Raw genomic sequence first — 24720 nt, forward strand, 5'->3', positions numbered from 1 at the left:
ATTTTTTTTCCTAAAAATTCCGAATTTCCTAAAAGTTAAAATTTTACCGAAAACACAAAAAAACACCAGAAAATCACGATTCGTGGAATCAACCGACTTCAACTGTCAATACCGAACTTGAGGTATTATCCGAGGACTAGACTCGTTTTATTTTATTTAATTTATTTCCTTTATTTATTTATTTTTATGTTATAATTTTATTTATTTAGTTATTTATTTATTTATCACGTTTTACTTAATTTTTCGTATTTATTTAACTTTCGTCTCGTATTAGATAAACGTTCGGTTTTGTTTTAAAATAAAAACCTCATTTTAACATCCCAATACGAACCGTGATCCGATTCAAAGGTAGTCCGGGATTAATAAAAACGTTGTAATTATATGTTTTAAAAATATTTCTAAATAATGTTTTAAAATAAAACATCGTTTTAGGATTCTCCGTTATAGACTATGATCCAATTTCGGTAGTTCAGGGATCCGAAATGATAGAATAGATCTAATCTAAAGCTTTTGAATAAATCTGGAAAGTTGTGGACTGTTTCTGTAATTTTACGTTTTCTGTCACTAAAGGCTGTTTACCGACGGATTTTCTGTCGGTAAAGCTGCCGAAATGTAAAAAATGTTGTTTTGGTCCCTCCTTCTCAACTTTTAGGGTTTTGGTCCTTTATATATATATATGTATATTTATGTAATATATACTTTCAAGCTATTTTTAAATACTTTGTATATATATTTATTTAATATGATTACATATTTTTCATTAATTTGATTTAACAAAATTATATGTATATGTATATATTTTTCTATTCCTTTAAATTATACACATTTGCTATTTTGGGGGTTATTAAGGGTTATTTTCTATATATACTCATCATAAACCATTTGGGGGAAATTAAATACTATTTTCTTATTTATGAATCTTATTCATTCTCTTTACATGCTTTAGTTGGAATAAAAACATATTATAGCTAGTAGTATTTTCATCACTATTCTTATTTATTAAGGTATATTATTTTCTCTATTTTGGGGTATTATTACTCATTTTTGTACATATGTATCAAGTAACATGTTTGTATATATATATAGTTTTTTTTTTTGGGCATTTGAGTTATATTAGTTATCATTGGGTAAAACTATTTTGGAGATTAAATGTTATTTTTAGTTTTTATAGTTGTCCTTATTTTTACATAGTTATAATTAGGATAAAAATGTACTTTATGTAATATTTTCATTATCATCTCTTATACCTATATGTATATGTATATGTTGAGCGATTTCCGCAAGTGCACGGTTTCGCTTGTAGTAATAAAAATATCGATCCCACAAGGATACGTTTTTTAACGAAAAACTTATTTTTGAATCTGTTAATTTCGAACTTGTTAGATTTACTATTGAATGTAAATGAAAAGTGAAATTTGTCTAATTGAATTTAGGAAATTGTTTAATTGAGTTTGTGGACTTTGAATACTTGAAAATGCTGGAATAAGATTTTATATTTAGAATATATCGATTGTTAGAAAGATCTTCTGATTTTAAGGGTGAATTTTACAAAACAGGAACATTTAGAACTTTTTAGAAAAACGAATGAATTTATTCATTTGCATTAAGCAAAGAAAACAACTTAAACTTTGTATCAATTATGATGATGAAATAAATGACGGAACCTCTAATTAATTAGCTTTGAACGCGACAAAACCCTTTCGGGATAGTTGCCCTTACTCAAATTAAAACTCTTTCGAGATGATAATTTGCCTAAGTGTTCAACAAAGTTTCCTTGTAATGATTTTGAATTCAACTGCGTATTAATGAAAACACCAGCCTCACTTATATTGGATTGGTTACCATAAGTGCTGCATAACGATTTGTCGAATAGAACAGACTTTACTAGATGAAATATAAATTGATACAAGTTTACAGAGAACAAGGAGCATCGAGTTCTTCGAGGGCGTGCAAGTGAACGGCTTGATCGGTTCCTTTCCTTGGGTTTCCTAAGAGGTTGTCAGGCTCAGGGGCGAACACTCTACTCAATCTTCTCGCTGTAACTTCGTAATAGGGATTCGGTCGGCCACTACCATGATGCAAACTAAAACTGGAACAATGTCTAAACGCTACTGAGTTGTAATTAAACTATAAACAATATATGTACCTCATCTTGTTTTGTACAGAATCTAATTTCTAACTCTCGAAATGTTTTACTTAGAACTTAGACATAAGTTCTACGCTCTGATTCTATATCTATATTATAACATTTCATTGCATTTTTTCTCAACATCAACTCTTTATTTATAGATGTTGAAGGATTGTGTTTGAAGTGATGTATCCGTTGGTTAAGAGTCGTGTCCGTTGTGAAAGGACGTCTTTATCCACTTGAACGAACGCGTTTCTTGGATTTCAACATGTGTAAAATGCATTTGGTAAATTTTCTGCACTTACCGAGGATAGGAATCCTCGGCTGTGAATGACGTAGCATTATGTTGAACGTTGGACGAAGGGGAGAAATGGCTAAACCACGCGTGTCGCGGTCGCGGGTGGTGGATTCGCGGTCGCGGCTTGGTGAGTTTTTCGTTTCTTTGCTTTCGTTCGTGTCCTCGACTTGGTGCTTTCGATTTACGTCGTCTTTGACTCCTTTTGTAGGGTTTTCTTCTGTTTTAGATCCTTTTTCGTTCCTATTTGGATTTTACCAAATATTTATGTACCTTGCAAGAAAGAAAGATATTCGAGAGTAAAAGTAATCTAAACAGATATAAATAACACGAATTTGTAATAAAAATGATATAAATGTTAATGATATTTTAGGTATATTTTGGGCTTAACAAATCTCCACACTTAATCTTTTGCTAGTCCCGAGCAAAATTTCACTGAATTTATTCCTTAACTAATCTCTTTATGAAAATAAAACATATATCTTTGTGTTTACCTTTTAAATTAGTTAAGCCGAAAAGACTAACTTCGCATGGCAAATTTATACGCAAAATATCAAACTAACTTAGTATAAATACGATATATCATTCGTCTTGTATTTCAATATTTAAATTGAAGTATTCGGGACGATGTAAGCACGCATGTTATTGAGTTTTTCATCTCAAGGCATTTCAAAGCACCAAATTTCCTTTCCCAAACTTGAATTATTATATATGATTTATTAAGTTTAATTTATTTGCTTAGTTACGCCCGTGATAAGGGTGGTCTCGATTGTAACTTTATATGCAATTTATTTGTGTTCGCTTAAGAGGTACCGACCATGTCATGGGTGGACGCAATCGTTACTTTAAACTTTAAATACGCTTAATTTTTTCTTATTTAAACGTTCCTTTCATACCTCGATTGTGATAAGGGTGGTCGCAATCGTGGTCAAAAGTACGCTTTACTTATTATTTCTTCCCTTTCATACCTCGACTGTGATAAGGTTGGTCTCAATCGTGGCCAAAAGTTAAGAATACGATTTATTGATTATAAATTGTAAATTGGGAAAAAGAAAATTAGCACATTCATCCTATATTGACTTAAAATTCAACATGTATTATGGCTATAGTTTCCTTAAAAACTTCAATTGGTGTTAATGTAAGACAAAATCAAAACCGAGTTAAAAATTGTTAGTTCAATTTAATGCCTATAAACCTAATTGAAAATTTAAAATAAGATTTATTATATCATGAATTTCATGATTATAAAATAGAGATTGAAAATAAAGAATTTATTACTTAAATACATTCACTCGAGACAATTTTTTACTTAAAATCGTGTCGAAGATTTGTGAAAAATATTTTGAAAAATATTACCCGTATAGAAATATTTATTTCTATCGATAATGATAACCTAAAAATAATCATAAAAATTTTAACTTATGATTAATTTATAAATGTAAAAATGATATTTCATAAAAAATGTTAAGTTTTTTCATTTGTTGCAATATACTTAAAAGTGTTGCAATATACGTTGCATTTTGTATTTTTGAAAACAAACAAGTGTTGCATACATTCATTCATTTATTTGCATATATTCGGTCATTCATTCGTTTGCATAAAAATGATATATGTATATATCTCCTCCCACACTTAAATTGGACCATGTCCTCATTGGTGCAAAATGGAGATAAAACATTAAAGATAAAACAAACGGAAAGAAATGAAAGATATAACAAAGAAAACATGCATCATAAAATTAAATTAAAATTGAAATTGTACGAAACATAAGAAAATAAAAATGTACGAAACTGAAATTAAAACAAGATAAGATAAAAATAAAAGATAAAACCTAAGCATTCGGTGGGGAATCCGGAGGTGTTGGTGAAGTTTCCACATTTCGGCGGCGGAAAAACGAAAGCATCCGATGCCGAGTCGATCTTTGCGCACGCCTCAAAGTATTGAGGTTGTCATTCATCACCATGTTGTTCTCCACCAAATCATCAATTCTCAAATTCATTTTTCTATTATTGGCATTGATTTGGTTCAAAATTCTCCTTAAATCCACCGGATCATTATCTTGTGTTGCTTGGGCTTGTGGTGCACCTTCCGCTCCTTCCTCCGCACCTCCTTCTTCGGTACCTACATTTTGGGAACTAGAAGCACCTCCACCCATAGTGCCACGAAGATGAGCAATACGGGTAGCATAAGAAATAAAAACGGGAGGAGCCACAGAAACCAATAAATGAGCCCGCTCAAGAGCCGCAATGTCCAAAACCGGAGCATATCCATGGTAGGTGGACATATCATAAGTTGCTAATTCATCCCGTGCTCCCAAAACAATAGCGGTGATTAAATTACCGAGAGGGACCTGAGTGGTGTGAGCCCTCGAAGCACGATACAAATTGTCAAATATCATTCCAATGCTATCAACCCTTAAACCCTTGAACAAACAATCCCAAACAAACAAATCCCGGACTTGAATTTTTGAACTCTCAACACGACCAAAAAGTGAAAAACTCAAATACTTGTGAAAGAAGAACACACAATTGTCCTTAATCAACTTGCTCGAAGTGTTTTTAGAGTCAAAAGAAGTTTGGTCGGAAAGAGTTTGCCAAAAAGAGTTATTGTCAAAATCCCGAGGCTTATCATAAAAATCACTAGTAGGGAAACCAAACATATTTCCCATAGCCTCATAATCTATGGTATAGGTAGTACCATTATTCCGAAAAGAAATTTCTGTCCTCTTTTTGTTCATCTTTAAAGTAACCAAAAACTCAACCACATACTCTTGAATTTGGGGAAAACGCATAGAAGCAAAAGTTTCCCATCCTAAAGTCTCAATAAAACCAGTAATTTGTGTAGTGAAGTTCAACTTCCTTACCGAATCAAAGTCAAGAAACTGCATGTCCACGAACTTACGATTAGCGTTTGAAAAGTGCTTGAAACGTCCAACTTCTTCCTCAGAATGAATGTCGAAATAAGCCCCGCAACTAATCCTTAGGCGATTAGCCTCAGTGACAGCCGGCTTGTGTCCAACACGCTTTGCTCTAGGCATGGTTATGGTGTTTAGGGTTTAGAGAAAAAGATGAAAAGAGATAAAAGCTTGAGGTTGAAGAAGAAGTAGAAGTGTTGTATGGAGACTTGAAGTTGAAAGGGTTAGGTGATTGAAAAGGGTAATGATGAAATTGGGAAGAGTAAAAGTAAGGTATTGGGAAGAGGTAAGAGTAGGGGATTGGTTAAAATTTGAGGTGATGTAAGGTTTGTGTAAGTAATAGGTATATATAGGGTTGAATAGGAAGATTAATAGGTAGAGTAGGAATAGGAAGAGGAATAGGTAGAGGTTGAATAGGAAAAGGTGGAAAAATAGGCCAAAAATCCGGACTAGGTGTTGCAGAATCACGCGTGTCGCGACCGAGGATGCGCATCCGCGGTCGCGAATCGCGTGTTTCAGCCAATTTTCCTTTGTATTTTGGAAGGATTTTTGCTGAAGTTACCGAGGATCGCACCATTCTCGGCCGCGGATCACGTCTGGCAGCGAATTGTTCTCTGAATTTTAAAGGAAATTGCTGAAGTTACCGAGAATTCAATAATTCTCGGCCGCGGATCACCCTATGGTCACCCAAATTCTGCATAGTAACTCTTATTTGTGTAATTTCTTGATAAATCCTATCCTGAACTCCTTGAAAATGTTATCTGTATTTAAAAACATAAATGGAAAACATTAAATGATAAGGAAAACCAAAGGTTTATCCTTATTAATGGGAAAAATAAATGAAAAATGCTTTAATTAACGAATGTTAAATTAATAATAGGAAAAGTTTGGAACTCAAATTAATTGAAGCATTTATGTTCATTTATTAATGTAAGTTAAATGAATCTTTATTTAAGGAATTGAAACTTAGTTATTAACATTAGTAATGAATGCTTTAAAGTTTTATTTAATAGATTCATAAGTGTAGAATAATGAGTTTTAATGTTAGTGTAACCATATAATCAAAAACAAGATATAATGCAAAAGAGAAAGTTTTATTGAAATAGAAATATGTACAACATATTTACAAACAAAATAAACAAAAGCTATGCTAAAAACTCGTCCCTTTCAATCGGGATTTTCTTAGCCCTATAGCGGTCTATTTTCATCTGCACGAAGGCTTGATGTTCTGGTGCAGAAAGAAAATTTGGTCCTGATCGAAAAACTCGTTTCACTAGACCTTCATATTCTAAGAATTCATAGTCCAGCGTCGGGAAAGATTCAGCATCACTCCAAGGAACAGAAATACTTCCCTTGGTCCCTAGTATTATTCCACATATAATATTCCCGAACCCAACCTTCTTAGCCTTGGATCTAGATGCGGCAACAAGACCCTCCATCAGAATTTTTGAAGAATCAACCACGTTGCCTTGAAATATATCTCCAAGTACATAAAGATCAGATTCTTGGACGACACTACTGAACGTGCGACCGATCAGGCTGTGACTCAGAAACTTATGCAAATATAGCATAGAGTTGGAATAAAAAGACTAATTATAGGCAAGTTTAGGGTTGAAAGGCCAAATGCCGGTGAGCATTCGCTAGATATCAGTGGACGTCATATCTCTTCCATGATGACATTTGGTAGTATCCTTCAAGGGAAAACCAAACCAAGCATGCAATTCAGGATATCCAAAAGTGAAAGTTTTGCCATCCCGAAGAAAACTAAGATGCATCCGACGCTTGTTAACAAAACGAACCGTACAGAAGAACTCTAATATCCAGTCTCCAATTATAGGAAACTTCATATCAACAAATCTGGTCCATCCTAAGCGTTCCATGTAGCGACTCATATCTTCTTTGATTCCCAACTGATCGTTAAGAAAGTCATCCATGTATAACATTCCGACAAAGAATGTGTATCGAAGCCTCAAGAAGCGCCTTCCCTCATCATGATTGAAGATAGGAAAGTTACATCCATAACGCTCTGATATATCTGTATTTTTAGTGCGTGAAGCAACAACTTTCTTAGGATGAGTGTTTGTGGAAGTCATGGTGTTTGGAATTAGTAAGGAAGAAAGGTTCTGAACTTAATTTCTGGGTTGGTGAATGGTAAGAAAATCAGAGAATTGTTCTGATTGAGATGAAAAGAAAGTGACAGAAAACTGAACCTCTAGAACCTATTTATAAAATCCTAGGATGAAAAGAGGTGTTATTTTGAGGTGAAAAGGCATGAAACAGACCTTTTTAAAAATGAAGAAACGCAACTATTCGTTTCCGAAAAGTTGTGTCTGCTGAAAAGTTAAAGAACAAGGGTCAATTACTGCACAAATTCCCCTAGTCGCGACCGAGGATGCTGACCCGCGGTCGCGACACGCTGATTTGCTTACGGAAATCAGTTGTCAAAACCCCTTATTTCTGATCCTCTACCGACAATCCTCATCCTCGGTAAGTTCAGAAATTTTACTGTCAATTTGAAACCTAGTGAAGTCAGAATTCTCAACTGAGAATCCCAAATCCTCTATAAGTCCAGAAAATTTTCCTAGCCACTAGTCATACCCCAAATCCTCAACTGAGAATTTTAAATTCTCTATAAGTCCAGAAAATTTCCTACCTTCTCAAGAATTCTATATATTTGAATTCTCAACTGAGAATTTCAAATTCTCAACTGAGAATCACTAAATTTCTTCTAATTCTCATTAAATTCCTAAAAATTAATTAAAATCATGACTTGAATATATTTTTATATATCTAAAATTCTAATATAAAATGATATAATTTAAAACAAAACAAAATAAAAATAAAAATAAAAATAATAAAAACTAACTATTAGAAAAATGAAATGATTTATATGTCAGGAAATCTTGTTACGAAATTAGTTCCTATTTCGGAAATATTTTCGTAATAAATTTTACATCGATTACCGTTAACTTTAAAACGATTACCGTTGGTTTCCTCAAGTTCCAAAGAACCATAGTCGAATGTTTTGACGACTAAATACGGTCCGGTCCATCTGGACTTAAGTTTTCCTGGAAATATACGAAGCCGTGAATTAAATAACAGCACCTTATCTCCAACATTAAAGTGCTTGACTTTGATCTTGGCATCGTGCCATTTTTTCACTCTTTCTTTATAAATCCTCGCATTCTCATACGATAAATGTCATAACTCATCTAACTCATTTAAATTGAGCAAACGTTTCTTTACTGCTTGTTGTAAATCAAAATTAAGTTTTCTAATAGCCCAATAGGCTTTATGTTCTAATTCTACTGGTAAATGACATGCTTTTCCATACACTAAACGATATGGAGTCATTCCTATTGGTGATTTAAATGCAGTACGGTATGCCCATAGCGCATTATTGAGTTTTTGTGACCAATCTTTTCTTGATGACGAAACAGTTTTCTCTAGAATCCATTTGAGTTCTCTATTTGAGATCTCCGCCTGACCATTCGACTGAGGATGGTATGGCGTTGACACGTGGTGGCGTACTCCATATTTTTTCATAAGCATATCAAAATTCCGATTTATGAAATGGGTACCGCCATCACTGACAACGAATCTAGGACAACCAAATCTACAAAATATATCGTCAAGAAAATTAACAACTACTTTAGAATCATTCGTAGGGGTTGCAATTGCTTCAACCCACTTCGAAACATAATCAACAGCTACTAATATGTAAGTTTTACCGTTGGAAGGAGGAAAAGGTCCCATGAAATCAATTCCCCACATGTCGAAGATTTCAACTTCCAACACGTTTTTGAGGGGCATCTCATCTTTCCTTCCTAAATTTCCCGTTCTTTGGCATTTATCACAACGAGTAATAAATGAACCAACGTCCTTAAACATCGTAGGCCAAAAGAAACCACATTCCAATATTTTAGCTACCGTTTTATTAACTCCATTATGTCCTCCATATGAGCTGGAATGACATTCCGTTATTATAGATTCATTTTCATTTTCTCCGACGCATCTCCTAATTATCCCATCACCACATGATTTGAATAGAAAGGGATCTTCCCAAAAATATTGTTTAATATCGAAGAAAAATTTCTTCCTTTGTTGGGAAGATAATCCTTCCGGAACAATATCGGTTGCAAGATAATTAGCAAAATCTGCATACCATGGTGACATGATACTTTCTACTTGATAGAGATGTTCATCGGGGAAATCATCTCGTATACCGATAGTTTCACCTATAGGACCATTTTCATCTTCTAGTCTTGATAGATGATCGGCGACAAGGTTTTCTACTCCCTTTTTGTCTTTAATTTCTATATCAAATTCTTGTAACAACAAAACCCATCTAATCAGACGCGGTTTTGCATCTTTCTTAGCAAACAGATAACGTAAAGCTGCGTGATCTGTATAGATAATAACTTTAGATCCTAACAAGTATGACCTAAACTTATCACATGCAAATACTACGGCTAACATCTCTTTTTCTGTTGTTGTGTAATTTAACTGTGCACCTGACAATGTGTGACTTGCGTAATAAATAACATGTAATCTTTTATCCTTTCTTTGACCTAAAACACATCCTACAGCTAGGTCACTTGCATCACACATGATTTCAAAAGGCAAATCCCAATCGGGTTTAGCAATTATGGGTGCACTGACTAAAGCTGTTTTCAATGTTTCGAAAGCTTTAATACAATCTTCATTAAAATCGAAGGTTGAATCCTTCATAAGAAAATTAGTAAGTGGTTTGGAAATCACAGAAAAGTTTTTTATAAATCGTCTGTAAAAACCTACATGTCCTAGAAATGATCTTACTCCCTTGACAGTTGTTGGTGGGGGTAATTTTTCTATTACTGAAGTTTTTGCTCTATCCACTTCTAATCCTTTTTTAGATATTTTATGACCTAAAACAATTCCTTCGTCAACCATGAAATGACATTTTTCCCAATTTAATACTAAATTCGTTTCTTCGCATCTAGAAAGAACTTTATCTAAGTTTTTTAAACATGCATCAAAAGAATCTCCATAAACTGAAAAATCATCCATAAATACTTCCATGATATCTTCGATGAAATCATTAAAAATTGCAGTCATACAACGTTGAAAAGTTGCTGGTGCATTACATAGACCAAAAGGCATTCTTCTATATGCAAATGTTCCATAAGGACATGTGAAGGTTGTTTTATCTTGGTCATCCGGGTAAATATATATTTGAAAGAATCCGGAATAGCCATCAAGAAAACAATAAAATGCATGACCGGCTATCCTTTCGATCATTTGATCGATGAAAGGTAAAGGAAAATGATCTTTCCTAGTTGCCTTATTTAGGTTCCTATAATCTATACAAACCCTCCAACCGGTGGTGGTTCGCGTAGGTATTAATTCACCTTCATCATTCCTTACTACAGTTATGCCTCCCTTTTTGGGTACACAATGGATTGGACTAACCCATTCACTATCCGAAATAGGATAAATGATTCCATTGTCTAAAAGTTTAGTAATCTCATTTTTTACTACTTCTTTCATATTCGGATTTAAACGTCTTTGTCTATCCGCTTTAGGTGGCTTATCTTCTTCTAAGTGAATCCTATGCATTACAATACTAGGATTAATTCCTTTTAAATCTGAAATTTGCCATCCCATACTTCCTATTCTATTTCTAACAACTTCTTTCAATTTTTCTTCTTGATTTTCTGTTAATTTGTTAGAGATGATTATAGGTAGAGTATCACTTCCGCCTAGGAAAGTGTATCTCAGATGGTTTGGTAATTCTTTAAGTTCTAATTTAGGTGGAACTATTACTGAAGGCGGAACTGGTCCATCTTCTCGAATCAAAGGCTCTGGGTCCTTATCTTCTAATTCTTCACCCATTATAGGTTCTATTATTTCTTCTCTTTGAACAATGTCATTAACACATTCTTCAATTAAATCAAGTTTCATACAGGCGAAATCCTCCATAGGATATTTCATTGCTTGATTCATATCGAACTCGATCTTATCGTCACCTATTCGTAAAACTATAACAACTATTGTTTAATAAAAATAAAACAACAACATAATTGAGAAAAAAATAACTACAACATATGAAAAAAATCAAATATTTACCTTCAGAAATATAATAATATCTATCGTGACCAATGAATATAATGGGGAAATACTATTTATCATGCTTTATATAGAAGTTTATTTGTGACTTTTGGATTTCCTTTGCTTTGTGTTTTTTCATCTTCCCGTAACTCTTGCTTTCTTTTATTATTTTAATTAATAGGCTAGTAATTATTTAATATATTATAAATATAAATTTGTTATTTTTAATTAATTAAATATTTATTTTTAATTAATTAAATATTTTTTATCTGATTTTTTACCACGTTGACAACTCATCAAAAAGACCTCTAAAACACTTCTTCTCATTTCTCTCTGCTTCCGTAATTATATATAGTATAGATTAAGGTATAATAACTAAAATAAGGGACACGGATGTGACAAATAGGGTGTGAAGCTCCCCCATCAAGTTGGGATGAATTCTCAACGGTCACCCTACTCATAGTACTAACATTAACCGTATTCTACCTCTTCTTCTTCCTTTAGGAGGCATGATTACCTATCCATGCAGCAGAGTTACACACTTTAGCGAATGAGATATTGAAAATTAGTAAATAGGAAGACCCATATAGATATGCAAGATAAGGGATACGAACAGAACACGTGAATCCTATACAGTAAGTCTATAAGAACCTAAACCTAGGCTCTGATACCACCTTTGTCACGACCCAACCCATGCCATGACCGGCATATAAATTAAATTAACTTTAATCTATGCTACCCTTAATTCTGAACTAATAGAAAATCCAAAATTTACTAACAGAATATCAAAGTCATCTCAATTACATCAATAAACCTTAAAAGAATCAAATGTGCAAGTCTAAACCTCAATAATCAAAATTCTCTAACAGATAAAATAAAGCTAAATTCTTAAGCAGTCTCCTTTAACATCAATCCAATGGTTACCTCACGAACAGGGACTTTAATCTGAAAAAGAAAGATTCAATGTGGTATGAGATTTTCGTCTATACGAGCGAAAACCTCAGTGAGCAGTAGCTATAGCACACAACAGAAAGGGAACAGGCAGACATGCAGCTACTTTTAAATCATGACAAGTATAGTTCAAAATTATAATAGTTCAAAATCAGTTAAAATAAAGAGTCAATATAAGACAATCAATTCAAACTACAGGAAATCAATTGTCAAACACAATACTGAAGCCTTTCAAAATATCAAATAATAGAATAATCAGAAAATAAGGCAAAAGCTTTAAAACACATGGTACAGTGTAACAGAGTGGTGATACTGCACACCACCATGGCCAGATAAATGGTAAGCGCGCTACCAATAACAGATACAGATAACAGATAATTGCCTTCACCGATCTTATGCATGATTCTAATGCTGACACAACTGACGACAACCAGACAACTGACAACCTGGCTCAAAGAAGGACCTAATGTTATGAAGATCGGTGAGAGGCCAGATATACTGAGCACTTGTACCAGTTTGAAAACATATAGTATACATATATAAATAAGAAAATCATAACTGATTGAACAAATTATCAGATTTCCAAAATAAAAGTAATAACTGCGATGAATCGCCTATCAGAAAGTACTGATCATATCAAATCAATTTTAATATCTTCTTTCAAACTGATAATAAAACAAATCAACTATAAAGGCCTGTTCCCAGAATACACGCTCTGATACTAAGGGTATTTAGTAAACCTAAGGTTCAAAATATATGCTTTTATGAAAGAAAAAATACAGTTAAATGTCAATTTTCGATAAACAGTTTTTCAGTCCGATATTTCAAATCAATAGTCATGTACTATAATTACCACTCACCTGGGATTTAGACAGAAGCAAGAACCTGAAAAGCTCACGACAGTTGACAATCAAGTGCTGGGGGAAAATTCAGAATTTCCTATTGATCAAGGAAGACGTGAACTAATTAATCCATATTCAACAAAACTTAATTGCTATGGACACAAGGTAAAAGAGGAATAGGTTATGTTAATTAGTCTGAAATTGGGAAATATTATAGTCGCAAATGCTAAAAGAAAAAGAGAAAAAAAAGAAAATTTTAATAAACATATTTAACGAATTAAGGTTTGATTTACACAGTTCTTTTAAAATTGAAAATAAACAACACTACAATGTAGTTGTTTCAAGAAATTCATTAGCTAGAAAATAATATAGTAAAATCAAGGACATGAGTAAGTTTAAAATGTAATATATACATATATAACTTTCAATCCAGAATATCAAAGAAGTGGCATTGTTGATAAAGAGGAAGCCCAACACAAAACAATATAGAGGAATTAAAATAATAATGATAATCATAGTTTATTTGGCGAAACAATAAATATTGAGCAGCTTTCAAGGTCTCCAATGGTGAGTAAGAAAAAGTAATGATAACATACATCCACAATTTATATATATATATATATATATATATATATAAAATATGAAGGGCTTTGTTAACCACAAATCAAACTTACTTAATAATTTCAAAAAAGACTCCCAAAGTTTGTAGATCCAAAATTTCAAGAGACAGCACAGTGGCGGCGGCTCCTTGGAGAAACTAGAGGAAGCAGATTTTTTTTCTTTTAAAACGTTGAAACAGATTTGCGTTTTGGTAATAAAGGTTTATTTGGTAGGGTTAACTCCTTATACTCTAATATTTATATGTGTGCGTGTATATATATATATATAATTTGGTATTTTCGGTATAGTAAAAAGATTTTTTTATTTAATATTTAATTGGCAAATAGGGTTATTACATTATCAATCAGTAACAAAGGATTGAAATTTGTCATTTATAATTATACTCAATATTTAGTTTTCAAAAAAGTATTTAATTTTATACTAACTTATTTTTCCAGCACCAACTCAATTATTTCCTCCATGTGTCTCTTTCAAGAATAATCATTACCCTCCTTAGGGCTATGGGTTAGATAGGCTAAGGGTTTCCACTAGTGATGGGCTCTCCCTCTCTATCATTAGACAATTTACACTAAAAAAACTCTACTACCACTCTATTTTTATGAATTGCTCTTATTCTACTAAGACAGCTAAATCCCTATGTCATCTGTACGCAACCCTATTTATCTTGCATTTCCTAAGCACCTGCAACCATATATTCTTTGGAAAAGGACACCAAAATAAAAGACGTTTTTGAGTTTCCACTAGTTCATTACATGAGCTGCATGTGTTAGGAGTTAAAAATTATCATCCCTACTTCTACATGTTTTCTTTCACCACTGATTATAATCTGTAAAGAATATCAAGTCATGCTTTAATCCTTATGATCAAATCCCAACATCCAAATCTCTGAACATAGCTTTCCCAATACAAAGGTCTGAATCTCAAAAGAATAAAACATTTCCATTTTCTTTTATGCTTTAACTAGACATCCAACATGAATTTTTACTCAAGAAGACCATAAAAACGGACATGGGTCTTGTGAACTTCCTTACTGGCAAGTAACAAGATCCGAAATTCAAAGTTATCCAATCAACAAAAGAAATTCAGCATTACAATTAATGGAGTCATTGAAAACTTTTAAAAAATACTTCCAAGACAAGTAGTGTGATAGACCTAAACAAGCTACACCATCTCACACTCTTCTTGTGCTAAAGTCAATTGCTAAGACTATTTCATTGAATAAGAGACTAAGAAATCTGTTGCTAGTTGTCTTCATATTTTGAACTTTTCCCAAAAGCATAGAATCCTCATTTCCATAATCCAAAAAACATGGGTGCCCAGTCCATACGAACTAAAATATCAAGCTTAAAATAGGTAGCAAGAAAGGGAAAATCAACAGTAAATTTCTTTTCCAAACTGGGCATCATCCAAAACTTTGGTATCTCATACAATACTATAGTGAAAAACAGAAAAAGGAATAAGAAAACATAAGAGTAGTTTCAAGATTCCAATTACATAGAACACTTTTAAAAAGCAGTTAAAAATTAACAAAATAATCAATCTATTTACAACATAATAACGAAAAAGAAGCAAGCTTCAGGCTCTCAGCTAAATACCCGCAAAGAAAAGATAAAATCTTAAATTGAAAATTGAAAATTGTAAGCAAAAATTAAAAGTTGAAGAGGCGATTTACCTCGAATAGGAGCCGACCAAGACCTTCCTTCAATGCGCTTGATTCCATAAATCAACAGAGAAACCCATGGTTGGTGCATGGTCAAGCACTGGTTAGTGTAATTCCCAAAGCTGCTTCTTCCTCTTCCTCCTCCTCCTCAAAAATATAAAAATAATTTCTTATATAAAAGAATTTAGAAAATTATTATTAAATTTTAAAATTTTAAGTTAAATATTTTGATTTATTAGAATAGATGATTATTTGATATAATCTAATTTTTCAATTTTAAATTTTATTATATTAAAAAATCAATATAAATGGAATTATTAACTTTTTAAAAGAATAATTAAATGGATTTTGGGTAGTAAACAAACTAACTCGGTTTGAGCCGATTTGAGACCGGTAGAGTCCTCTTAATGGGCATCCTATCCATATCAATAGCATGGCCTATTCTCTGGATGATCTGATCAAAGGCGCTAGTGCTTTAAATAGGCAATGGCATGTTCCCTTCTAGCCTAACATACATAAGGAAACTTGCTTACTTTCTGCCAGTAGTAAAGATAATTGGTTGAATTGAACATAATACATTACCTCTGCAAAGATTCCTGAAGCTGCTCAACTTTTTTCTCTGTGTCCTCTTTAATTTCACCAGCCCTTGATCTCTTAGAATCCACTGATGCCTGCAGGCACACAAAGCTGATGGTAAATTATTTGGTTGTGTTAGCCCAGAAAAATAAAATAATTATTTTTATGTATATAAATGCTTAGGTTATATTTTTAGGATATAGTTTATATTTTCTAGAAATAATACACCTATAAGCTAAGCTTCAACCCGTGGGAAAATCCGGCACCACGCGGGGCGTGTCCTCAATACGCAGCGCGTAAACAAGGCGTCCGGAGAAATCAACGTCAAAACGCAAACACGCAGCGCGCCCTTCACCTTACGCGGGGCGTAATTTCTCACGCGGGACGTATTTGCCAATACGCCGTGCGTAAGACGCATTCGCGGAGCATGCCAGGATCAGAGGCTTGAAGACGCGGGACGTATCTACAAGACGCGGGGCGTAATCCTTCACGCGGGACGCGACACCAGAGACGCCATGCGTGAAAACCATCAATGAAACGCACTAGGCCTAATGTCCGCCAACACGCAGGGCGTAGCAGAGCATACGCGGGGCGTGTCGTCTCGTCCAGAAGCAGTTAACGGCAGTTTGAGGAGGTTAAGTTAGTTAATTAGAGTTAGTGGGGTTTGGTTAAGTTAGTTGGTGACTATTTACCAAAATACCACTGACTATTTACCAAAATACCACTGATTATTTACCAAAATGCCACTCTAAAAAACTATAAATAGACCCCCTCCCCTTCCTTATTTCACACACTCAACACAAACACAATCCCCTTCCTAAGGTCCCTTTCAATGCTCTCTCTTTTTTAGTTCTTAGTTTCAAGTTCTTAGCTCCTAAGTTCTTTAAGTTCTTCAAGTTTTTCCTTTTGTTCTTCAGTTTTTCTTAGCTTCGATTCTTTTTTAAGCTCTTTTTAGCTCCAATTCAAGTTCCAATAGTCTTTCTTTCAAGTTTCTCAATTCAATTTAGCATTCCTAAGATGTTACTCTGCTCAATTTTAAATTAGAATTTCATTTCCAAATCAATTTTCCAGATTCGTCCAATCGTTTTCAAAGCCCGATTCCGTCCATTTTAAATCATTTTTTGCCTTCGATCCCTTCGACAAAGTTGTTCCTGACGTCTTGAATTTCAATCTAGTGTTTTTAATTTCCCAATTCTGTGCCCAGAAACTATAGTTACACTCTGATCTTTACAGCTCAAATTCTTTTAGTTACTCTGCCCAGATTTTTCCAGAGTCGTCTAGTCATTTTCAACTCTCAATTTCGTCCATTTCCAATTCATTTTAGCTTTCGAGCCCTTATACAAAGTTGTTCCTGACATCCTGAAGTTCAGTTTACACTACTTACAAGCCCAATTCCGCATTCTTAAGCACTCAAACCAAGCTCCCGAAGTTAAGGTCTAAATCTGCCCCATTTGCCTACCAACGTTTTGCCATTGCACCAAGCACATACCGTACGGGCCCGACCGATTGCAGCTCTCCAAGGACCTCACGCCGACGCCAAAATTCAACATCAATCCGAGATAGCTATTGTGGCTCCGAGTTTGTTGTTGAATTCCAAGTTTTATTTAATTGCATTTCAATTCCTCGTATTTGATTTGTTATTCCATTTCAATTGAATTAGCTATATGTTTAGTATAGAAGTTCTTCAATTGTAATTCATTTCCAATTTCATGTTTCAAACGCTTATTCAATCAATAAAATACCATTTTTCACTAAATCTTGTGTCAATTTCGCACTTTAAATTCTTTTATTTTCTCGTCTTCAATTTACCCGCTTAGCTTAAATAAAAACAATTTATCTAGCAAAGTTTCTATAACGGCGCTAGAGACCCAAGATGGACTTTTTCAATCCTTGCGTCCCTCGCCAATCGCTTCGTTTAAAATTTCAAGTTTTGGCGCGCAATTCCATAAACTTAACCATCTTTAATATTTTGAGAAATAATTTCTCTGGCACGCCCGCACCCTAACCACACGTGACAAGGTTGAAATTAGCATATTCGCAAAATATCGCTAACAATTTTTGGCACGCCCAGTGGGACTTTTTCTTTAGGCTTTGCCAAAAATTGAAAACCCATCACACACATTTTTTCTCTTCACACTCTTTATCCCACTTCCACTTTACCAAAATTTATTAGCTAACGCTAACAATTTTTGGCACGCCCAGTGGGACCTTGTTTTAGGCTTTCGCCAAAAATTTCAATACATTTTTCTTATAACCCGATTCACATTTATTTTATTTATTTATTTATTTTCCACTTATCCTTTATGCTTTGCTTTTATTTCATTTATTTTCCTGTTCTTTCTTTGTTCAATATTAGTTTACTAACTTGATTTCATCATTTTTACCTATAAGTATTCACGAAGAATGCCTCCTAGAAAGAACACGGGGAAAGATCCCATCCCATCGAACTCCGAAGAGAGTCAAAATCAGAACCGGGACCAGAGCAATGAACCTGGTATGCCTGAAGGTTGTGCGGTGGAAACCGCGAACAATAGCGGAGGTGCAAACCAACAACCACCTCAAGGCTCACCCTCATTCGACCTAACACCCTTTTTTACGAAACTAGAAAACCAAATCGACCAATTCCTACGCGAATTTTCACAATCCATGAAGGAAAGTCATGAGGACATATGCAAGGCAATGCAAGCCAACAACGAGGTGGCAAACAATTCCAATAAGGGATCGGCTCTCGAGGAAAGGATCGTTGATTTAACCGGAGAGATCAGTAAAATCCCAAAAAAGTGCGCCGAGTTGTTCACACAAAGGTCGACATCCCAAGGACCGGCAGATTACGGGAAGAAAACACTGACATCAGGAGCTGGGGAAAGGTATACCCCGCCACCAGCTCGAGAAGAGAATCTCAGGTTCAATGAGCGCGGTGACAGGATCAGCCCAGAACCTACTCAAGTCCCGCCACCTCAACAACAATTTAGGTCTCATACAGGACCTAGCAACCATGCCGAACATTACGAGGAAAGCTATGCTCGTAATGTGGGGGGCAATGCGAGACAAGCCAACTTTCACCCATAACGGACGACAAATACACGCATGGAGCCCACCACCGCCAACAACTTGGGAGAGGCCCAACGCATAAGAAACATCGTCCAAGAGATCTATGGGCCAGCCGTGAGGGAAGTACACCGACCCGAATTCCAGAAACCCTATCCACGACACTATGATCAGTTATACCCGTTTCCCCACAATTTTAGAGTGCCTGATTTCACTTTATTTTCAAGGGAAGAAGGGCAATCCACCATGGAGCATGTGGCACGCTTCACCTTTCAGTGCAGTGGTTTAAGCATGGACACGAACTTCGACATGTTACGCTTGCGATTATTCCCAGGTTCACTAACGGGACCAGCTTTCTCTTGGTACACCACCTTACCATCCGGATCCATTCTTGGGTGGGAGCAAATGGAAAGACTGTTCCACAACCAGTTTTATCGGACAGAGCTCGAGGTCTGTGTTGCAGAGCTGTCCCGAATGACACAGCGGCATGGAGAGCCGGTTGAAAATTTTATCAACCGATTCAAAAAGATGCGACATCGTTATCGAATCAACATCCCCGAGGTCGAGTTCGTGAAGATTGCCCAACGTTGGTTGGAATTCGAAAACCGGAAGAAGTTTCAGGGGATAGATTTCCGCGATTACTACGAGTTGGTGGCCAAGGTTTCCGAGTACGAGGAGTTAATGAGGGAAGATCATCGGCGCAAGAAGAACTCTGTGGGAAGCTACCAAGGGGAGGTACAAACGCATGAGGTAGCCATTGCCGACTTAACGAACACCGGATCTCGAACATGTCCAGTGTTGTTAAAAAATCCCAAAGCACCGAAAGTAGTGAAGAGGATCCCAACCACCCAATATACGTTTGACGTCTCGAAGACGGAAGAGATCTTCGACTATCTGTTAAAGGAGCAGTTCATTACATTGCCTCCTAGACATGTGATCCCACCCAAAGAGGAAATACGCGGACGAGACTGCTGTAAGTATCATGACAACTGGAGCCACAACACTCAAGCATGTTTTGGTTTTAGAAATGCCGTGCAGGATAGGATGAACCGCGGGATACTCCAGTTCCCGGAAAAGAAGGAAGGCATGATAATCGACGAGGACCCATTCCCAGTAGCCAACATGGTCAATGCCACTTCACTAGTGTGGGGGGGCAAGGGAAAGCAACAGGGCGACGTAAAAACTCGACAAATATGGGTACCAAAAGCGGCGCCATCTAAGTCGGAGAACAGCTCAAAGAAGCCACAAAACGCAAAGAAAAGAGACGTGCAACAACAACGGCCACGTTTCGTGACACCCTCGAGCACGTCACCCCTCAATCAATGGCAATTAAATTGCCACAAGAAATTCCCAAGGCCTCTCTCCAGGAATGCAAAAAGAAGATTAAGGAAAAGAGAGGCAGAAAAAAGAAATAGTCAAAAGGAGTCATCCAGCGTCAACTCCAACGATGCAAAAAGAGGAGGAAAAAACCAAGAGAAGAACCTCCAGATCCGGGTTGGAGATTTCATCATACGGGTAGATTGTGCAGCTACCTCTTTAATCTTACCTTTAGACTTTAGAAGCGACGACATTAAGAAGGAAATCCCCAAGCCTAATTACAAGGAACAAAAAGACGCAACACCAAAGGAATCAGGTGAAGAGGGCATGAAGAGGATTTACTTTGACAAACTCACTCCGAGGATGACTCGCCATATCAAACCTCTATACGTCAAGGCTCATGTAGATGGCAAACCAATTTCCAGGGTGCTCATCGACAATGGATCAGCCGTTAACATCATACCAATGAAGATGGTCCTAGCCTTAGGGAAATCAGAGGAAGATATAATCTCATCAGAGGTATCAGTTTCAGCCTTCACGGGAGAAATTGCAAAGACATACGGCGTCCTACCATTGGAACTCACTGTGGGCTCTCATACCGCCATGGCCGCTTTCTTCGTGGTAAATTCAACCGCGAGTTATCAGGCACTATTAGGGAGAGATTGGATTCACTCCAACTCATGCATCCCGTCGTCTTTGCACCAACTTCTTCTGTTTTGGAAGGGAGGCGAGGTGGAAGTCATCCGGGCAAACGAGAAGCCATTCGAAACCTACTCAGATGTGGTCGAGGCAAGACTATACGAGGAATCTGTAGGCCCAATCCGAGTGGGAACCAAGTACAAAGAACAATCATGTGGCGAAGAAATTAAGAACATCCTAAGGCCAACGGCAATCATGCCCCGCCGAAGGCCATTCCGTGATGAACCACTAATTGAAGAAATTCCATTGATCAAGACAACATCCGGAAAAGAAGCGGTGGCTTCAGCCGCTATATCAAAACTGAATACACAACAACTAGCGGAGAAACTATACCAGGAGAACGACATGAGGATCTCAGAAATCGAAGCACCCGAAGGAGTAGCAGAACTAGATCCTCAAGGAGAAGAAATCCAGTTACAAGATCTGAAAAGGGCGAACCCAAAGTTAGAAGATGAACGTTCCATGGCAGTCGACCCTCTAGACGAAGTGAACCTAGGGATAGAAGATGAGCCTCGGGTTACATTTGTCAGCAGCCTGCTACGCCCAACGTTAAAAGAAGCCATCATCGTTTTGCTAAGAGAGTTCAAAGACTGTTTCGCGTGGAATTACGACGAAATGCCTGGATTAAGCAAAGACGTGGTGGAACATAGGTTGCCAATCAAACCGGAGTTCAAACCCTTCAAGCAACCAACAAGAAGGATGAGTAAAGAGGTTGAAGGCAATGTGAAGGAATAAATAGAAAAGTTGTTCAAAGCCAAGTTCATCAGACTGGCAAAATACACGGAGTGGCTATCGAACGTCGTGCCCGTAGTAAAAAAGAACGGTAAATTACATGTATGCGTAGATTTCCGCGATCTAAATCTAGCTACGCCAAAAGACATCTATGTGATGCCTATCGTCGATATGCTAGTAGACGCTGTGTCTAAAAATGAATTAATATCTCTTTGCGATTGTTATGCGGGGTATAACCAAATTCCCATCGCCGAAGAAGATATTGCAAAAACTGCGTTTCGATGCCCAGGGTCAATCGGCACGTTTGAATGGGTCGCCATGCCATTCGGATTAAAGAATGCCGGCGCCACATACCAAAGAGCAATGAATGCCATCTTTCACGATTTACTCGGCACCTCTATGGAGGTATACGTGGACGACATCGTTATCAAATCCAAGCGAGAGGCAGAACACGTCGGCCATTTGAGGAAGAGTTTCGAGCGGATGCGTAAATACAATTTGAAACTGAATCCTCTAAAGTGCGCCTTCGGGGTCAAAGCAGGAAACTTCCTCGGATTTCTGGTCCATCAAAGAGGGATCGAGATTGACGATAATAAGGCGAAAGCAATCAAAGAAGCGCAACCTCCGAAGAACAAGAAGGAGTTGCAAGGGTTCTTGGGCCAAGTAAACTACTTGAGACGATTCATATCAAACTTGGCTGGAAAGTCCAGAGCATTCTCAGATCTGTTAAGACTCAAAGACGAAGAAAGCTTCAAGTGGGATGGCAAGCATCAAACGGCATTCGAAGAGATCAAAACCTACTTGAGTAATCCACCTGTGTTGATGCCACCAAGGGAGGATACTCCACTCAAGCTCTATATATCAGCAACCGACAAGTCAATTGGATGCTTACTTGCCCAAGACAATGCAAACCGTCATGAGCAAGCCATCTACTATCTAAGTCGAACCTTGCTATCGGCGGAGACAATATACAGCCCAGTCGAGAAGACATGCTTGGCCCTTTACTTCGCTTGCACAAAGTTGAGGCATTACTTGCTCAAAGCGAGAGTTTATGTGATTGCCAGCACCGACTTGATCAAGTACATGCTGAACCAGCCTATCCTCTCAGGAAGAATAGGAAAATGGTCACTAGCATTGGTGTATCTCCCGCAGTCCTCGATAAAAGGGAAGGCAATCGCAGATTTTATGGCCGACCACCCAACCAACTTTCAATATCCTGAGGAAGCAGAACTGCCAATTTACATGACGCATAAAGAACCATGGCAGTTGAAGTTCGATGGTTCAAGCACAGACAGTTCCAACGGAGCAGAGTAATCATCACAGCCCCATCCGGAACTAAGACAATATTAGCGGTAAACTTGGATTTTGAGTGCACGAACAACCAGGCTGAGTATGAAGCTCTAATCATCGGCTTAGAGATCTTGAAAGACCTAGGAGCGAAAGAGGTCAAGATTTTCGACGATTCACAGTTAGTCATACGGCACCTGACAGGAGAATATAAATGCTCAAGTTTATCCTTGCTACCTTATTTCGCGTTTGCGATTCAACTTCTGGAAATGTTTGATGAGGTTAGTTTAGAGCATATTCTAAGAAATGACAATTGGGAAGCTGACGAGTTAGCCCAAATCGCTTCTGGAATGAAGATCTCCAAAGAAACAGCGTACAAGGTCGTCATCATTAGAAGACAAGGGCATCCATCCGTAGCAGACAGAGGTATCCAGTTGGAATCATTCGACATCGACATCAACTTAGCTCAGGATTGGAGGAAACCCTTTACCGACTACCTCAATGACCCATCCAAAAAAGTAAAATATTCATTGAGCATTCAATCTCGAAATTACATGTTGATGGCAGGTGATTTATACCGTAAGAGCTACGACGGAATGCTACTCAAATGTCTCGGCTTCCCAAAAGCAATGGAAGTCATGAAGCAAGTCCATGAAGGCATATACGGAGCTCACCAATCCGGAAGGAGAATGCGATGGCTTATCAATCGCCATGGATACTTCTGGCCAACGATCATGCGCGATTGCATCGCATATGCAAAGGGTTGCAAAAAGTGTCAAATGTATGGCCAAATCCAACGAGTCCCGTCAGAAGAATTGCACTCAGTAGTGAAGTCGTGGCCATTTAGAGGATGGGCTATTGATCTAATAGGGAAAATATTCCCAGCTTCATCAAAAGGTCATTGTTTCATCATAGTGGCCACAGATTACTTTTCCAAATGGGTGGAAGCAGCACCAATGAAACAAGTCGGCCAAACACAAGTGATACGGTTCATCAAAGAGAACTTGATTCATAGATTCGGAATCCCAGAATCCATCACCACGGATCAGGGGACCATGTTCACGGGCGAAGATATGAACGAGTTCGTAAAAGAGTACGGGATTAAGTTGATTCACTCTACCCCATTTTATGCATAAGCAAATGGTCAAGCTGAGGCGTCCAACAAGATCTTGATCCAAATCTTGGAAAAGATGCTAGAAGACAATCCTAGAGAATGGCACAAAGTTCTCTCAAAGACACTGTGGGCCATACGAACGTCTAAGACACGAGCGACCGGAGTCAGTCCATGTTTTCTAACATTTGGTCATGATGCAGTAATACCACTAGAAGTCATTGTGCCTTCATTACAAGTAATGCGTCAGAATGACTTGGAGCCAGACAATTACGTACAAGCCATGACCATGGAACTTGAAGATTTGGACTACGAAAGGTAAAAAGCGCTCGATCGTATAATGATCCAAAAGAAGAAAGTGGAAGACGTGTACAACAGGAAAGTCAAAAAGAAAAGCTTCAGAGAAGGCGAACTAGTGTGGAAGTTAATCCTACCAATTGGGACGAAAG

Source organism: Euphorbia lathyris, chromosome 3 (genome assembly GCF_963576675.1).
Source record: "Euphorbia lathyris chromosome 3, ddEupLath1.1, whole genome shotgun sequence".
NCBI classification, from domain to species: Eukaryota; Viridiplantae; Streptophyta; class Magnoliopsida; order Malpighiales; family Euphorbiaceae; genus Euphorbia; species Euphorbia lathyris.